Source organism: Phoca vitulina, unplaced genomic scaffold (assembly GCF_004348235.1).
Source record: "Phoca vitulina isolate PV1807 unplaced genomic scaffold, GSC_HSeal_1.0 scaffold29, whole genome shotgun sequence".
In the NCBI taxonomy this organism is placed as follows: Eukaryota; Metazoa; Chordata; class Mammalia; order Carnivora; family Phocidae; genus Phoca; species Phoca vitulina.
The window spans coordinates 15,196,567-15,214,443 of record NW_022589732.1 but is presented as its reverse complement, the minus strand read 5'-3'; the positions used below and the strand labels follow the sequence as shown (position 1 = coordinate 15,214,443).

General features: G+C 43.2%; 1 protein-coding gene across 5 annotated transcripts in view; it reads right to left on the bottom strand.

Moving 5' to 3' along the window:
• Nucleotides 1-13,882, bottom strand: part of KAT6B (lysine acetyltransferase 6B) — a 180,886-nt gene extending 167,004 nt beyond the window's left edge. The window contains exons 1-2 of one of the 5 annotated variants that reach the window (XM_032423824.1): nucleotides 13,522-13,882; nucleotides 2,407-2,476 (exon numbers count right to left, since the gene is read on the bottom strand). The gene's annotated coding sequence lies outside the window, so the exon portion shown is untranslated. Of the gene's footprint in view, nucleotides 1-2,406; nucleotides 2,477-12,090; nucleotides 12,499-13,207; nucleotides 13,347-13,521 lie in introns of those variants that run through there. The other 4 variants (XM_032423823.1, XM_032423822.1, XM_032423825.1 and 1 more) reach the window with 4 other exon arrangements.
• Nucleotides 13,883-17,877: the final 3,995 nt, after the last annotated feature.

The window sequence follows — 17,877 nt, the reverse complement described above, 5'->3', positions numbered from 1 at the left end:
AAGGCGGCAATAATCCTGATTCTTCTATTTCAGCTAGATATTGTATTTCCCAAGTCTCACACGTAAGAAAATTTCCCAACTAGCCACTTCTACAGAATCATATCCTCCCATCCCTTTGCAAAAGGTCTGTGACACTCTCTAATCCACAGGTTAGAAAACTGAAACTAATATGGTAATACAACCCTTCACCTTTTAAATAATATACCATTCTAGGTATCTTAATACCTGCTCAATACAAGGAAGGTTCATACAAATCCGATTCCAGGAAAACAGTTGTACTGCTCTCTGAAAGCCTCCTGGTGTACACCAAAACCACCCTACATCTCCAATCTCTATTGAGTGTACCTGCAAAGAACACTAGGAGAAAGTGCCCTGGCCTGGGAGTTTGGTCAGATCTGGGCTCTAATCTTGCCTTCCACTGATAATATCCACATCTGAACTCTTTTTATAGTTTCAAGTTTACAGAGTAGGCTCACATGTAATTTGTCATTTAATCTGCAAGACAACTCTATGGGTAAACTGAGGTTCAGGGGAAGATGGAACTCACTCAAAGTAACAGTCTATTGTAAACTTAAGGCTCAAATGCCATTATTCTAAAAAATCCAAGTCCAGTGCTATCCTCACCTGAGCCACACCTGCCTCTGAAATCAGACTAATGGTATGAAAACTAGCTCTACCAACATCTAGCAGAGACACCCTGGGTAAATGAGTTAAGTTTCAGTCACCTTACCCGTGGGGAAATAACAGTATAACCCTCACAGGAGTGTTAAAAGAGAATTACGTGAATATGATATCTAATAGTCAACATACAGTAGCTATCATCACTTCCCATTAATGCAATGTCTGTCACTTTGAAAAATACCTCATAAAAAAATTAAATTTATTTCTGGTTATTTATTTATTGTACCTACAAGGGAATAATAACATCTTTCCTCAAAACTTTAGCCAGATATAATGAAAAACATAATATTTGCTCTGTTGCTGAAAAACTGGGCCATTGAACTATACTTGCTCAGTCAGCTTGAAAGAGGCAATTTAAAAAGGACTGTCCTCTTTGCAGTCAGTAAACTGTAGGTTCACTCAATTTTTTTCCCCTCGGATTCAGAAACTTGGGGCTAAAGGGACTGGAGAGGTCATCCCATCTAATCTCTAGTTATCCAGTAAAAGATCCCTTGTTCAATAACCCCAAGAGATGGGTCATCAAGTCTTAAAATACTTCCAGTGACAGAGAATTTATCACTTTTTGAGGCAGTTCACTCCACTGTTGGACAGCTCTAACTCTAATAATATATTCTTTGCTCACAAGAGCCAATATCTGTCTTCCCGTAACTTCTACCCTTTAGTCTTGGCTTCCCTAAAACAATCCCAAGGAATTCTTACTAATTCTTTAATATGACAGGCCTTCAAGTATTTGAAAACAAGAATCTTTTGAAAACCACTAAAATTGAACTCCACTCTACCTCCCGCCCTACTTTAGACCACTCATATTCCAGTTCCTTAACACTTCCACATCACATGGTTTCCAAGCACTTCCTTCTTTTGGTTGCTCACTAGTTTGGCTAATGCCCATCTTAAAATCTGGCAGTCCAGGCATTATCCAAGTATAAATGTAATCCAAGGTTACATGAACTTTCTTAACAGCCTTGCCACACAACTGACTCATGCTATGCATGCAGTCCAACTAAAAATCCCAGATCTACAAAAATGCTGTCAAACTGAGATTTTCCATTCCCCTCCTTGTGCAAATATAAATGCTGGGATTTAAAATTTATTACAGTTCAAGTTCATTTTGTTGGTGGTTTGAGTCTATCTTCCAACCCGTTAGATCATTTTGAATCTCGATTCTGTCATCTATGTCATCTACAAATCTAATAAGCACTCCCCTTTGTGTCATTATATAAATCACTGAAAAAAATGTTAGACTTGGAATATGGTGTGTTTAGGAATGAAATCACTGGCTTTCATAATGCAACTACTTTCGAGATAGAACATGGGAATCATTGTGTTATTAAGTTTAGAATAGGACACATCTTTTCAAAGTAAAACAGTTTGGGGCAAATTTCATTAGAAGACATTTCACTATGTCCAAATAATTTTTTCATCTTTCATCATTTACCCAGGATGAATCAACTAGTTTAATTTGATTGTACAAAATACAACTACAGGAAGCAGGAAGAGAGGTCACAGAAAAGTATACAATATTGCAAAGGTGGTCTCAGGCATTTTGGTTACACAAGTAAATGAACATACCTTAAAACAAAAACTAATAAATACTCAAAATATACTTTCATTACAAGCTATTACCACAATCTTTACAATCAACAGAATCGTTCATATCCATTAACAACACATTTCTTTAAGACTGACATTTTGTATCTTAAAATATAATAAAATAAGGGAAAATACCAGAACTGGAACTCCAAATGTATTAACAGTCCATGACAAAAAAGAAGATTGTCCAAATCTTCAAGCAAATCTGCCAAAGGAAAAAAAAGTAAATGTTAATTTGGGCATAAAGACATCCTTCAACTTCAGGAACCATCTATGGATCTTCACAACTATCCAATACAAACAACTGCAATGAGCTTATTAGCACTTTACTTTTGGTGCTATATTAACTCTTTCCTACCACTTACGGGTATTTAAGAACATGGAATTCAGGACAGGAAATGAAGCCCCAAAGCAGTGCTTAAAGAAAAAAATTTGGGGGCGCCTGGGTGGCTCAGCCAGTTAAGCGACTGCCTTCGGCTCAGGTCATGATCCCGCTCCGGGATCGAGTTCCGCATTGGGCTCCCTGCTCAGCAGGGAGTCTGCTTCTCCCTTTGACCCTACCCCCTCTTGTACTCTGTCTCTCAAATAAATAAAATAAAATCTTTGAAAAAAAGAAAAAAATTCTGCTCTTAACTTTAAGACCAGATGTGTTTCCCAAATTTTAAAACCCAGGTTGTGATAGGGGCACCTGGGTAGTTCAGTCAGTTAAGCGTCCGACTCTTGATCTCAAGGTTTTGAGTTCAAGTCCCACACTGGGTGTGGAGCCTACTCCAAAACAAAAACAAAAACAAAAAAAAACAGGCTGTGATAGAGTCTAAGAAAGAATCTTATCGCGGGAAAAAAAAATCTTGGTATTACTCAAATAGCCAGGCAGGTATAACATTTTGTCTGAAAACAAAAAAGTCAAATGCTGTTTGAAGCTCAGTTACTAACTTTCCAGGAAACATTCACTATTTGTCCCAAAGGTCCCTGGCATCTATGTACTGACTGGATAATCAAGATATGGCCAATAACTACACCTAAGAGAAGGATGTACCAGTTTCCACAAGAGTCACTTCAGGACCATAGTGATCATTTTCACTTCAAAGGCAAAAAATAAATTTAAAACAACATTGTGAATAACTGCATTTTGATCTTATACAGAACAACCAAGCAACCTTAGATCCTCCTTTTCCCCTCCCCCAGCCACAGACACACACACCCCACTCCTCAATTTAATCTCAAAATTAGCTCTCATCTGACACCAACCAACAGAGTTAATTAGGCAGAAGCAGATGTAACTCAGCAGCTCTATGCTACAACCAGAATCAGTGTTAAAGCGTACACACACACAGAGCTAGGAGAGGAACAAAATCAGTAGTCGCTTATCTGTAGCCAATTCTCAACTAAACACATGTATATTATCCACTGCAAATTTTTTTAATCTTAGGTGGGTTTGTTACTGACATCCCACTGCCCCACTGTAAATTGGTATATGCTAAGAGAATAGATTGAAAGCCAATTTAATTTTAGTCTAAGCAGTATCTAACTAGAAAGGCAAATCTACAGGAAAAAAAAATGCATTAATTCATTCAAAAGCCAAATAGAAATGCTTTTTTCCCCCTGATTTGGAATTAGCCACACCACTTCTCTTTCTCAGAGCACTAGGATTTGTTTTACATGTAGATAGGACATTCTATCAGACGTACAACCCTAAAAATCATTATTCTCTTTTCATTTTTTTTCTATAAAATGAAAGTTGGACTAAAAGGCTATCAAAAAGAGAGTGAATCATTCCAAATTAATTCTGGGGACTCATGCGACATCAAATTAAATTATTCTATTTTCTAAGGTTTTGAATCACTTTATTTTTAACTACAAAATAGTATCAGTAAATTATATGGTTGTATGGATGTATTTACATCATTCATTACAAACTATTCTAAACAGATCTAGAGAAATGCTTAGTCCAACACGAGCTTTTGGCTTCATTAGTATTATATAAATATCAACACTATTCAGAAATATTCACATCAGCATAAGAGGAGTCAAAATACCCTGGATTATAAATATTATGTGAAACCTCCTCAACGCTTTCACTAAAGCTGTGTGTTGTTTCAAAATCAATGTCATAACACTCGAGTCATATCATAGATGAGCCAAAAACAGTGGTTAAAAAAAATAAAGATTAACAATAGAGTTTACTCTTTTGTCATCCCAGGTTTTACTGGCTAACAGTTATTTTTAGTTTTCTCACTTTTATATGCTCCTGGATTTTTTCACAGCCTATTATGTAACTGAGTGAGGATCCACAAATCTTAACAGTATCTTCTGAAACAGAACATACAGTGCTTAAGGGAAGAGACCTTAACTTTTTTTCTTGTATAACTACTCAGCACAGGCTATTTGCACACTTGCTCAAAATAGTGTCCACAGTTAACAATAGTGTCTGCTATCTGACAACACCAAACATCATCCCATTTGTTAACTTTCAAGTCCTGGATATATCTATTTCCCTGAAAATTAATGCTCAAGGCCCCAAATATGTGGATTGGAAGAAAAGGATACAAATATTAATCAAAGAACCACCAACAAAATTTAGGAAGATATTCCCTGTATGCAGCCCTATGGTAGGTACTAGAGGCATAAGAAGCAATTCAGAAACAACAAAGCACTGTTTGGTAGTTCTTCAAAAAGCTAAATAGGAAATTACCATAAGACCCCACAATTCAACATCTAGGTATATACCCTGATGAACTGAAAACAGTTACTCAAATAAGTACACACACACACACACACACACACACACACACGTTCATAACAGCACTATTCGCAATAGCCAGAAAGTGGACGTAGACCAAATGTCCATCAATAGTTGAATGGAAACTGGGTGATGGGCATTAAGGAGGGCACACAATGGAATGAATACTGGGTATTGTATGCAACTGATGAATCACTGAACTCTACTGGAAACTAACAATACACTAATGTTAGCATATTAATACTAATAATAATACACTATAATACACTGAAACTAATAATAACACTATGTTAATTAACTGAATTTAAGTAAAATAAAAATTTTTTAAAGCAATAAAGTAAAAAGTTAAAAACAAACAGGTGAATGGATTAACAAAAGATGGTATATCCATGCAGTGGAATATTATTCAGTCATAAAAAGAAATGAAATACTGACACATGCTACAGTGTGGACGAACCTTAAAAACATGTTGCAAAAGAAGCCAGACACAAAAAGTCACATATGGTATAATTCAATTTATATGAAACATCCAAAATAGATTAATTCATACATAGAACATAGATTGGTGGGGCCTGGGGAGTGGAGAGATGAAGAGAAACTGCTTAATAGGTAAGGGATTTTATTTTAGTTTGATGAAAAGGTTTTGGAACTAGATAGAGGTGGTGGTCACACAACACTGGGAATGTACTAAATGTCACTGAATTTGTTCACTTTAAATGGTTAAATTTATGTTATGTAAATTTCACCTCAGTAAGTCATTAAAAAAAAAAAGAAGAAAGCACTAAACTATAATACTAACCATTTTCTGACACCTACTGTGGGTCAGGCACTTTACATAGATTATCAGTACACGTACACAGATTATCAGTAAACCTTAAAACAACTCTGTAAGGTAGCACTGTTGCCCAATTTTGCAAAAAGAAAACTGAGACATGACTTGGTCAACGCTTCAGATCACTAAGTCATGAATGATTTTTACTTTAGATGCTAAAACTAAACTCTTTCCTGTGTCTCCACTGGCTTTCCAAATTAGACTCCTTGGATCTCTTGTGAGAAAGTGCCTCAGGTATCACCTCCAGATGCCCCTGTGGGTTAAACACTAGGGTTACATAATTCCTTGCACCCAACAAAGGAGCTCCATTTTAACACTCCCATTCATAATAGGCTTCTCCTGAAGATTCACTTCACAGAAAGGGTTCCTCTGACTACAGAAGGGTAAAAGTCTGGAAACCACTGTGACTTTACCTTGCTGAGTGGGCACAACACCCCTTGAGTGGATGGGATGTAAACTGGACCTTGAAAGACAAGGTAGAACTTGGACAACTGCTCGGTTTCTTCACCCAAATGAAATGAAAATACAAATCCTTCATGGTCCAGTAAAAACCAACACCTTCTCAGAAGCCCTACATCTCTTTGTCTAACAGGAAGCTTTTAGCTATCTTAATATTTTAGCATTCATTTCCCACTTTGTATTATGCTCATTTGTGTCCTGACCTCATCTCCCTTACTAGAACTGTGAAATTCTTAAGAGCAGGATTCATGTTTGATTTCACCTTTGTATGCCCTTAGATTCCCCAGGACCACTACTTGAACAGAAGAGGGGTGCCGTGCCTATTTGCTAGATGAACGCATCAGTGAATGAATGAAGGGAATCTAGCAGAGGGCACAGGAGCTAAGAATGAACTGCCTAAAAAAAGGGACACCAAGTCCACGTGCATGCCTTGAGCCAGTTACGTGCTGAATAGAAGTAAGAAAGTTGGATGTAACAAAAACCAGGCTGAGGCGTGTGAACATGACAGATGAAGTAATAGGAAGCCAATGCAGGAGTAGTGACACAATACGGCATAGTGAAGTGCACCCACACACACGCACAAATTTGTTGAATGTCTGAATCACTCCGGCAATAGTATCCATCCAATATAAGTTGAAGGGAAGGATGACTGAACAAACAAAAGCAACCAGGACTTCATCTCTCCCAGTATCAATCTTGTTCAACTTATATTTATGAGCCTAACTCAGCAGCAAGCCCAGAGTAGGCACTCAATAAATGTTAATTGAATTGAGTATTTAATTCCCCATTTTTTGGGGAATAATACTAAATTCTTTCTCACTACTCATTAACATCGAGAGTTTTCAATTCACAAGCTAATAATGTTTTCCAAGGATTTTTAAGAGGCTAAATCACCATGAAAATTATCATTTCAACTAATACATATTATATTAATTGGAAGTTTAATTTTTCATGTCATGCTCTCCTAGTTGACAATATCCTTGTTATGTCATTAAACTATAATTGTGTAAAGCTGCTTCAACAAACAATAACTGAACCATCAATAAACTATTATGGCTTCCATAATCCCTAGCAAAGATTAGTTTCAACATCATCATCACAAATTAGTAGAGACATGCCCCAAATCTCCTGGTGAAGCCCAAGAATTAGGTTTGCATAGTCATCCCTACATTTAAGTGCTCAATAGTTTCAGTCTCTAAACTTTAATCACACTATTAGGAACCTCACAGGAAATATGATCCCTTGTAAAACAGAGGATTTTAGAGACAAGATGAAAAGTCATTTGAAGACATCAGGCCTTTGGAGCCAGGGTACACTGATTGGTAATGATATTATTATAACTAAGCACTCTCATTTAAGAAATAATCAACTAAATTTAGAATGTCTTTTTTTGGCATTTAAAAATTCCTATTCAACCCTAGATTTCTTCCTGATTATAAATTAGCTTTAACCAGGTTTAATGACAAAGACTGAGAACAATGTATTGAGAAAAAAAATCTGACATGAGTATTTAAAAGATTATTTTGAAAATACAGATCATAAGAATTCTGCATTAGCTTTATTAAAAATGTCTTCAAACAGGATATCTTGTATAGCCTGAAAACCAATTAGGGTTCCCCTCTGAGAACCTCAAGAAAACTATAGATCTATTTTTAAAAATGAACACATGTACATACAGTCATTTGCATACAATTTCAAGGGTTTATAGGACCTCTATCACCTATCCCAAGACGACTAAGGCCCACTAACTACTCTACTTACTTTAATATACACAGAGAGATCAATAGTTTTATTGAGTTTCAAAGTAACTATCTCTATGTGTGCTTTATTTATTTATTTTTTTAAAGATTTTATGTGAGACAGACCACGAACAGTGGTAGGGGGGAGGTCAGAGGGAGAAGCAGACTCTCCAGGGAGCCTCAGTGACTCTGAGGCTCGATCCCAGGACCCTGAGATCATGACCTGAGGAGAAGTCAGACGCTTAACCGACTGAGCCACCGGGCACCCCTCTGTGTGCTTTAATGAGGACATGTTACATTATAAGAAAGTTATTCTCATTGGTTCTGGATATTATCAAATAGGGGTCTGGAATCTTATTCAACAAGGAGGTGTGCTGTGATGGGACATACCTAGAAGAGTTCAGGGATCAAGTCCCCACTTTGCCAGCTACCTAAGTTGTGGGATACTGGACATGTTAATCAATCTAAGTCTCAGTTTTGTCCTCTGTGAAAAAGATTATACATCCCTGTTTGGCAGAACTGTTAAGAGGAATAATTGAGATAACAAATATGAAAGAACCAAGGATGGTGGCAGACACATAGCAGGAACACAATAAAATGCTAGCTCATAAAAGGAAAAAGGGCAATACAGTCAGCTGGAGACCTGTAAAATCTAATCTGGTTGAACTTCTGTCTATATGACCATTTTCTCCTAAGAGACAGGGGAAGTCAGCACCTGGCCCTTAGCTATAGTTGCAGACAAGTAAAAATTCAAGACAGCACACAGAAGAAAGTGAACAAAAGCAAAAATAGATCTGTAATGGCAAGGATAGGGTCAAGAACAGTGTATTTTACTCATAATCATACATCTTTTAAGGTCAATAAAGCTTTTAGAAGATAATACCGCACAGGAGAATATCTTCTTGACCTGAGGGTAGGAAAAGAGTCTTAAAACAAGACACAAAAAGCACTAACCATAAAGAAAAGACCAATAAATTTGACTCCATTAAAATTAAGAACTTCTGTTCATTAAAAGACACCGTAAAGTAAGTGAAAAAGCAAGCCACAGAATGGAAGTAGGCATTTGCAACACAGACACATGACAAAGGATCTGTATCTAGAGTAAATAAAGAACTTTGAGAAATACCAATAAAAGACACAAGGCCAATTTAAAAAAACAAATAAATAAGGGGCAGACTTGAACAGGAATTTTACAAATGAGGAAATTCAAATAGCCAATAAATATATGAAAAGCTATTCAACCTGATTACTAACCAGTTAAATGCAAAGTTTACCAGATTGGCTAATTTGAAAAGCTAGCAAATCTGAGATTTGAAGAGGACAAGAAGCAATGGGAATTCTCATATCACAGAAGGAAGTGTGGTCTGGTACAACACTTTGGAAAACAGTTTGACTAGTACCTAGTCAAGTTGAAGACAAGCATACCTCATGACTAGAGCGACCATACAAATCATCCAGACACTTTTGAGAATTAAAGGTATTCTATTAATAATTACACTGTGACAACTAAGCTAGCATAAATGGTCACCCTGCCCATGAACTAGCAATTCCATTCCTAGGTGTACACCTTAGAGAAACATATGCATTTGTGTAACCAGATGACGAGTACAGGAACACTCATAGCAGCTCTTTTCACAATTTCCCCAAACTGGAAACAACTCAAATATCCAACAGTAGAATGGATGTTTAAAAAAAAAAATTTTTGTGCAAGATTGTGAGTCTTACAAAAAGGTGCTTTATTAAAGGTGCTTTGGAAACGCAAATTAAAACATTTTAAGGGAAGAAAAATATCCCTTCATCACACTTCTCCCATCCATGCAATATTACCATTCTGCAAGCAAAGACTGATCACTATAGCTCACACATCCCTAACTTTCATAAAACAATTTTCTTTCTGCCTACTTTATACAAATACAAGCAAGTATATGCATGTGGAAAACTGAAGGTATTTTGTAGAAAACGATCTAAGAGACTGAAAAGTCACCTGTTAGGAATCCTGGCATTTAATAAAGCCAGACCAGTTGGTTAACCAGTAAGTAAAAATCCATAAAGTTTTTTGAAGTACATTAAAATTACTTATTAAATTCCTCAGCTACCTTTCCACACTCACCCTATTTTACCTTTCATTCACATTATGCCTTACATGTAAAGCAGTTTCAATCTTATCTTCACAAGAAGCGCATGAGATAACATTTGGCATAACAGCAATGACGGAACACCCACTCTACTCAGAGGCCCAGGTATGGTTGGTAGGTAAAACTTCTACTGATCATGTTGTCACCCCCAACCAGTCATTCCCCTAAATTCCTCCTTTAATGTTACCACCTTCCTCTATCTTCTCTCTTTTTTTTAAGTCATCATTTCACCTCCCAACCTTCAACCCTAAGTAGAGGTTCTCAGGTAAAAATCTTATCCTTTACTGAAACATGCACTATTTTCCTATTCTTCTTAAAAACATAAGAAGATTGCCCCAATTCATTTTGATACATATGTGAAGAATTTATGGGTAAGAATGGAATGAATGGAGTGTTTTATTTCAGGGCTATCCCTGAAAATCTAAGATATACAAGTAAGACAGAAGAATGTACTTCACTCACAATTATACCAAAATAATAATAACTTTTTTGGAGCACCACAGAACACTATCCCAACATAATTAATTCCCATGTGCTACTTTCATCTCCTGTCCATATACAGAGGAGTCTTTATATACTCTACCTTGAATTTCTTCCTACCACCACCCCGAACATACTTGATACTAGGTTCGTTGGTTCTCTTTTCTTATTTTCCACATCTGTAATTCTTTATCACTATTGTCTCACAACCTCTGTCCAATACTCTGTTTATCACATCCCAATACCTTCTCCCAATTGCATGGCTTAAAACTCCTTCATGGGGCACAGGAAACCATTTGTAATCTAGCCCCTCCTCTTCCTTTGCCCCTTGTCTCCCACAACTTCCTGCACTCTACCCATACCAAAGTACTTACAAATTCAAAAAGACACTATGTCCTTTCCCAAGGTAATACTGGAGCTTCCCTGAGACAGACACCCTGACCAGACACCAGACCTTCAGACTCCAGCTCAAGTTTCACCCAAGAAATCCAGCCTGTCAACAACCTGGTCTTCCAAAGTAACACCTTTCTTTGCCCTATCCCCACTCCTGGTGCAGTCAACCAAATCACCCAGACTCACTGCCCAGCCCCACCCATTTTTTTTTTCCACACCCGCCACCTTTTCTCAATCCCCGTAAGATCTTCTGCTACAGATATTATGCAAGTTCTGCTCTGCTGTCTTATCATCATTCAAGAATCTCCCAAGCATATCCATGTCATTCTTCCATGTTTTAATGTTTCATAGACCCCAGACTTCCTTTATAATTCCAATGCCAATTTACACAGATACCTGCTTCCCACCACAGCAACTGTACTTGCTCCTCACATTCCCCCAATACTTCCCCCAATCCAATATCTACTCTGCACTGCTCTCAATACCACTCCATATCCACCACACCCAAACCCATTCTTACTGTCCCAGATAACTGCAATCCCACCTTTCTGCATCATTTCACCTACCCTCACATACCCCTCAGTTCCCCTTCCACATCTCCAATGTTGCACCTCTCCCTACCCTCACTTTGCACCTGCTTGCACACCTCCCGTTTCCTCTCGCACCCACCCCCTCAGTCTTTCTAGACATTCACTGGCCCCCCACCGTTCCTACCAGGTCACTCCCACTCAGAAAACCCCTCCAAACCCCCGCCTTCCAACCACCCGAGCCCCGCCCCCACCCCGGTATCGCCCCGCCCCCTCCACCATCGAGCCCCGCCCCTTGCCCTGGAGGCCCTGCTGAGGGGCGGGGCCTGTCCCTCCTCCCTTTTCCCCCGCCCCCTACCGTCACGCTCAGGGGCAGCCTGACCCCGAGCGGCCCCGCGGTGACCCTCGCGCAGAGGCCTGTGGGAGGGGCGTCACAAGCCCCCGATCCCCCCACCTTCCGCCCCCCTCCCGCCCAGTCTCCTCCCCCTGGGAATGCGCGGGGTGGGTGACAGACCTGGCCGCGCGCCACCGCCACCGCGCCTGCCGGGGGCGCTGCCGCTGCCTGAGAAAGAAGCCGCGGCTGCCGCCTGGAGGAGGTGCCGTCGCCTCCGCCACCGCTGCCGCCGCCGCCAGGGGTAGGAGCTAAGCCGCCGCCATTTTGTGTCCCCCTGTTGTTGTCGTTGACATGAATCCGACATGACACTGATTACAGCCCAATGGAGTCTCATTAAACCCGAGCCGCGGCCCCGCCCCGGCGCTGCTCCATTGGACGAGACCACAGAGACTTAAGGCCACCCGTTGGCCTGCGGGTCTGTCCGTCACCCACACACTAGCCACTCTGCAGCCCATTGGGGCAGGTTCCTGCCGGTCATCTCGCCTCCGCATAGACACACCCCTCGACCCATCATCCCCCCCTCCGGAACCACCCCGGGGGTGGGTCCACTGCCAGTACCAATCAACAGACCGCGGAGCCCGCCTCTTCTGGGCACCTATTGGTCCATGCCTTTTTCTCTCTCCCAGACACCGCGCCACCTCTACTTCCACCTACCCGCCCCCTCTACCTCTAGAAATGGATTGGGTCTACTCGCAGGAGAAGCGCTTGGCCTTATTGGCTGCACACAACGCCAATCAGAGGGTCTTTTCCCTCTCCCCTCCCCCACTCAACCCCAAATACCCTAGCCCGCAGCTAAAGTTTGTGTGAGAGCTGATCGCTGGCGGCGGCCGCAGGATTTAGGGGTGGGCGCGGGCGGGCGCGGGCGGGCGCGCGCGGGCGGGCACGCGAAGTTAAAATTCGAGGTTCTCAGTCGCCAGCTCCCGCGGTGGAGCGCGCGGACGGGCGCGCCGCCCGGAGCGTTCCATCCCGCCCCCTCCTCCACCCTCTCCCGTCCCGTCCCGGGCGACTACTCGCCCGCCCCCTGGCTCGCATCCTTACCCCCCACACCCCCCTACCCTGCAAGCCCCAGGCCGGGTGCAGGCAGAACGATGTCGCTGCAGCCTCCTCGCCATCCCATGCCGAAGGGGAGCAAGCCCCCTACCCGCCGGGCGTGCACCCCCCGGCTCCACACTCGCCCGTGTCTGCAAGCACGTGCACCGTTCGCCGCTGCCTCCAGCCACCCCGGTCCCCGGCTAACCTCGCCTGCAGCCCGGCCAATCGCTTGCTGCCCTTTGTTGCTGCAGCCCGGGTCTCCCCGCTGCCTTCCTCAGCCTCCGCCTCGTCCTTTGCCAGCCGCCCGGGTCCGCAGCGCCGCGCTCCCCCCGCCCGGGACCCACCGCCGCCGCCTCCTTCTCCTCCTCCGCCTCCTCCTCCTCGGCTCCGGGCTGCAGCGCACAGAGCCCGAGGCAGCGCCGCCCAGCCCCGCTCCCCCCGCGCCGCCAGCTAGCCCGCCCGGCCCGGCCGGGGGCGCAGCCTGGACCCCGCCCGCCCCAGTCCCCGCCCCGGGGGTACCTGCCTCCGCCCTGGGGGGCTCCGCTTGCCGCCCTCGAGGGAGGGCGGGGATGCCGGTGTCCGCGGGAGGATGGGGAAGCCTGGGCCGTTTGGGGCGGGGAGTGTGCCCGCCAGGGCTGGGACTGAGAGGTGCGGTCCTCGCCAACGCGCCCCCCCCCTCCCGCCGCTGTGGGCCCCAAACTTCGTCCTCCACCCGGGCCTTACACCCTCGGGTGATCGCGGCAGTTTGGGGGTAGGAGATGCCTCGGGAGCTGTGTCTACCCTGATCAGGAGGAAGAGGGAGCAGTGACATTCAGCGACCGCGGACAGGGCACGGCGGCAGCATCCTTGGGTGGGAGTGGGGATGTCAGACGCGGGCAGGAGGGGGAAAACTGCCCCCTCAAGATGCCCTCTCCCGGCCTGCGATGAGCTGGAGAGCTCAGAAATGCGTTCTGAGTGCTTTCTTGGGCGGTGCAGCCGGGTGGCAGAGGTGCTGGGGGCGGGGGGAGTGGGGGAAAGACCGCTGGGGGGCCCTTCCCCCCTCTCCTCTAGCCAGCGCTCTAAGGAAGGCTGATGGCGAAGTTCGGTTTTCCAGGCTTCCCCTGGGCCCCCCGAGTTCCTGAGGCCCACATGAGGGAGGCTGGGGCTCCTCTGGCCGCCCAGGCGAGGCCACTCTGACGCTGCCCACATGCCTCCCAGCGCCCTCCAGACTAAAAAGAGCGTCCCTTGCTCTTCCCGAGGATGGATGGGTTGCTGGCAGGGGAGACTTCAGAAAATAGGAAAAGTAGGCTCGAGAAATGGCTCCTACAGAGTTGGAGTTCGAAGTTTCCCTTCTGAGGCGCCATTTCTTCGGGAGGGGGAGAACTATGGCTTTGTAAAAGAACCAAGTTCCAGGCTTGGTGGCCTGGGTGGAAAACCACCTGTTGACTGAAGTCTGTCCCTGGAATCAGGGAGATCTTGGGCCCTGGCAGGGTGAGGCAAAGTGCTAGGGAGAGGCCCCCGGCTTCCTGCCCTGGTCACCTCCAACATCCTCGTGCCGCTGACACTGCAGCAGCATCTTCAATTCCCCCTTCAAAACCACTGTGCCAACTAGGTAGGTACTTTGTTAGCGCAACTTATCTCAGACAAAACAAGCAGCACAACCCTGTCAACAAATGCAGAGCACAATACACACTTCACTTTGTAAAGATGTCTGCTCCTTTGGGGTGTGAGCTGCCCCTACTTACATGCTTCTTGGCAACAAGGTGAGAAAGGAGCTAAGACAAAGGGCACAGAGTTGGATGAAAGGATAGAAAAAGGGAGAGGGGAGCAGAAGAGTTGTAATACTACACTCAAAACTGTCACCGGTTCCATTATAAACCCCTTTTATAGGTGTTTTATTACTTGGTTGTTAGTTTTTAAAACACAAACCTCTTTAGATTAAATCTTGGCATTCGCAGGCTCAGCTCAGGGAAACAAAACACAGGGAAAGTTCCCCCATCCACCCCCGGCTTGGCTACTTTTGAGCTACATTACTGATAAAACAAACAAACAGCGGGTTGGGTTTCCTCAGTCTCTATCTCTTATTTAGTTATCTTCAGTAGCTGGCTCAAGGTGAATTTTTACAAGCCATTAGTTCATAATTCAGCCTAGTTCATTTAGGTATTTCAAAGAGTTGGACATTTATAAGGTAGGCTCTTTAAAAAATGCAGGTGCTGGGGTTTTTCTTCTCCCAAGAAGTTACTAAATAAACTTAAGAATCCTGGCAGACACATTAGCCTTTATGTTCTATTTTTCCCCCCTATGGTCTGCCCAGATGCACTTTATTTTGTAACTTAGATTTGAGTCCCCCAGACTGCATTTTATCTCAAGTAATAAAAATAAACCACGTCTTAATTAAAAACAAGTTTCAAAACCCCAAATCTGTACACTCAAACTGAGGTATGCTAAAGAAGCAACCAAAGACATTAAAAGCCAAAAAGTCCACATTTAAGAGGACTTCAGCCAATGAATTGTGGGAGATTTATGAGCATCTAACACTTGCTATCACTAATGAGTTAGCCACATCGATTTCCAGTGAGACACCTTAAGAGCCACCTTTAGAGAGAAATGGTCCTTATTTGCCTAAACTTGTGCTCCTGTAACCCCAGGAGCTGGCAAACACAGAAGAAAGAAATATCTTTACCCAACATCTTGATGTGTTTTTTGATATTCTTTTCTTAACAAACATAGCTCTCTAACGGCCATGGCAAGGAAAGGGAATGTGTTGCTTTCCCCTTGATATTTCCCTCGGAGGTTACTTGTCCTTTGAGAAATCCTCGCTCTTCAGTTAAGTGGAACTGGAAAGGACAACAGAGACACAGCCAGAGAAACTTAATGCTTACTCCTAAACCTTTCTCTTATCTGTGGTATCTCACGTCCTCTGCTGAGCTAAACAGCTCAATTAAGAAGGTAACCTAGAAATAACTTGAACTGAAAACCAAGCATCCTGCAAAATTTGCAAGCTAACTGTGCTGGAGGATTATGAATCCAGGGGCTCATTTAACCAGTCCTCCTCCCTCCCCCAAAACAGCTGCCAGTAGCCACCTGGCAGAATTACTGGCCACAATTACTGACAAGGACATTCATACCGCTCAGTGAGGTCCATAGATCGCTGGCATCAGAATGATCTGGGAATGAGTGCCTAAAACACAGTTTCTTCGGCCTACCCCAGAGATTCTGATTCAGTAGGTGTCAAGTACGGCTCCCAACTCCACATTTTTAGCCCATGACTTGACTTGAAGCTTATGATCACTGAATTTGAGAACCACTAGCTAGGCTGAATCCTCTTCTTCCCCAGCTGGGAAGGAATATTTATTCTGTGAATGTCTTAACCAGGTTAAGTTCATCCCTAGTACTGGGATGATTCCGGGGTCTGACCTATTTGTCCTTGAGTTCTAAGGAAGGATAAAAAAGAATGCAGAGGAACTTCGGGAGCTGAAGCGAACCTGGAGGGTTTGATCTGTTGGGTTTGTTTACTTGCTCTGAGGCAAGTCAGACAAACCGCCTGATAAGAGGTATCACTTCTACAGACGTACTAACAAGTCCTTCTGGAGGAAATTAGGTAAGGAGGCAGCAAGCAGGGAACCCGAACTGATTTGTCCAGACCTCAGTGCATGATGAATCTACTTATTTCAGTTAGTCATTTAAAAAGCATTGGTCTGCACCCCACTTTCCACTGCCACATGAAATCCTCTCTTTTCATTGACCAGAAACGGTGTCCCCACAGGATCACAAGGTCTAGTTACATCAGTCAGGGACAGAGGGGTCCTTGATGGGTCAAATCATCCATTTTTAATAGGCTAGCAATTTTAATCTATGGCTTTGTATGAACAGCCCATATTATCCTAAATACCAGTATTCTGTACCTACATCCCATTTGTGTGTTCCCACTTAAAAATCATTAATGTCTTTAAAATGCATTCTGGATCAAGTCTACACTCCTTCATTAATCTACCTCTAAGGCTATGTACATCTGCACACAACCGATTACTCATCTCTAGCTTCTCCCAGCCCAACACACTCTTCTGTGCACAGCACACACAGTTCCCTCTGCGGCCCTGCCTCTCTACATTATCTGATGAAGACCTTGAAGAAGGAGTCCTCCAAATCACTGCTTGGCTGCTGCCTCTTCTATGAAGTTTTCCTGGTCTTTGCAGGTAGCCCGGAGAACTTTGAGCATACCTTTACTCCAGCCCTGGCACTTGTTAAGGGCACTGTTATTATTTGTTGAATTACAGAATAAATGAAAGTGCTTACCACACTCTCTTGTCACATTTTGCCCTTCTGTTTGCCGCATTAGCTTTTCTACTGCATAGACCAGCTTGATCATCTGTGTAAATGCCCTAGTACCTGACACATAGAAGCTGCTTAATAAAGAAACACGATGAGTACATACCTGTGGTTCCCAGGCCTGCCTGCATGTTAGAATCACCTGAGGAGTTTTTCAACCAGCCTAGTGCCTAAGTCCCACCCGAGGCCACTTAAATAAAAATACCTGGGGGTGTGGCCCATTCATCAGGGTTGTTTTTGTTTTGGGGTTTTTTGGGGGGGGGGGTTGGCTGTTGTTTTACATAGACTCCACACCCAACCTGGCTCTTGAACTCCTGTTGGAGATCAAGAGTCACATGCTCTACTGAGCCAAGCCAGCCAGGTGCCCCTCAGGTTTTTTTTTTTTTTAAAGCACCCTGTGCCATCAGAGTAAAAAAACATTTGTATAAACCAGCAGGATGCCTCAAATTAAGTGAGAAACTGAAGAAGAAAGGAGGATGGTAAAAGCTCAAAATTAGCTAAATGTTGCTAACTTTAGAGAGGGCAGAGTTCTCAGGGATCTTTTCATTTTTGTTGAGACTCAAAGGT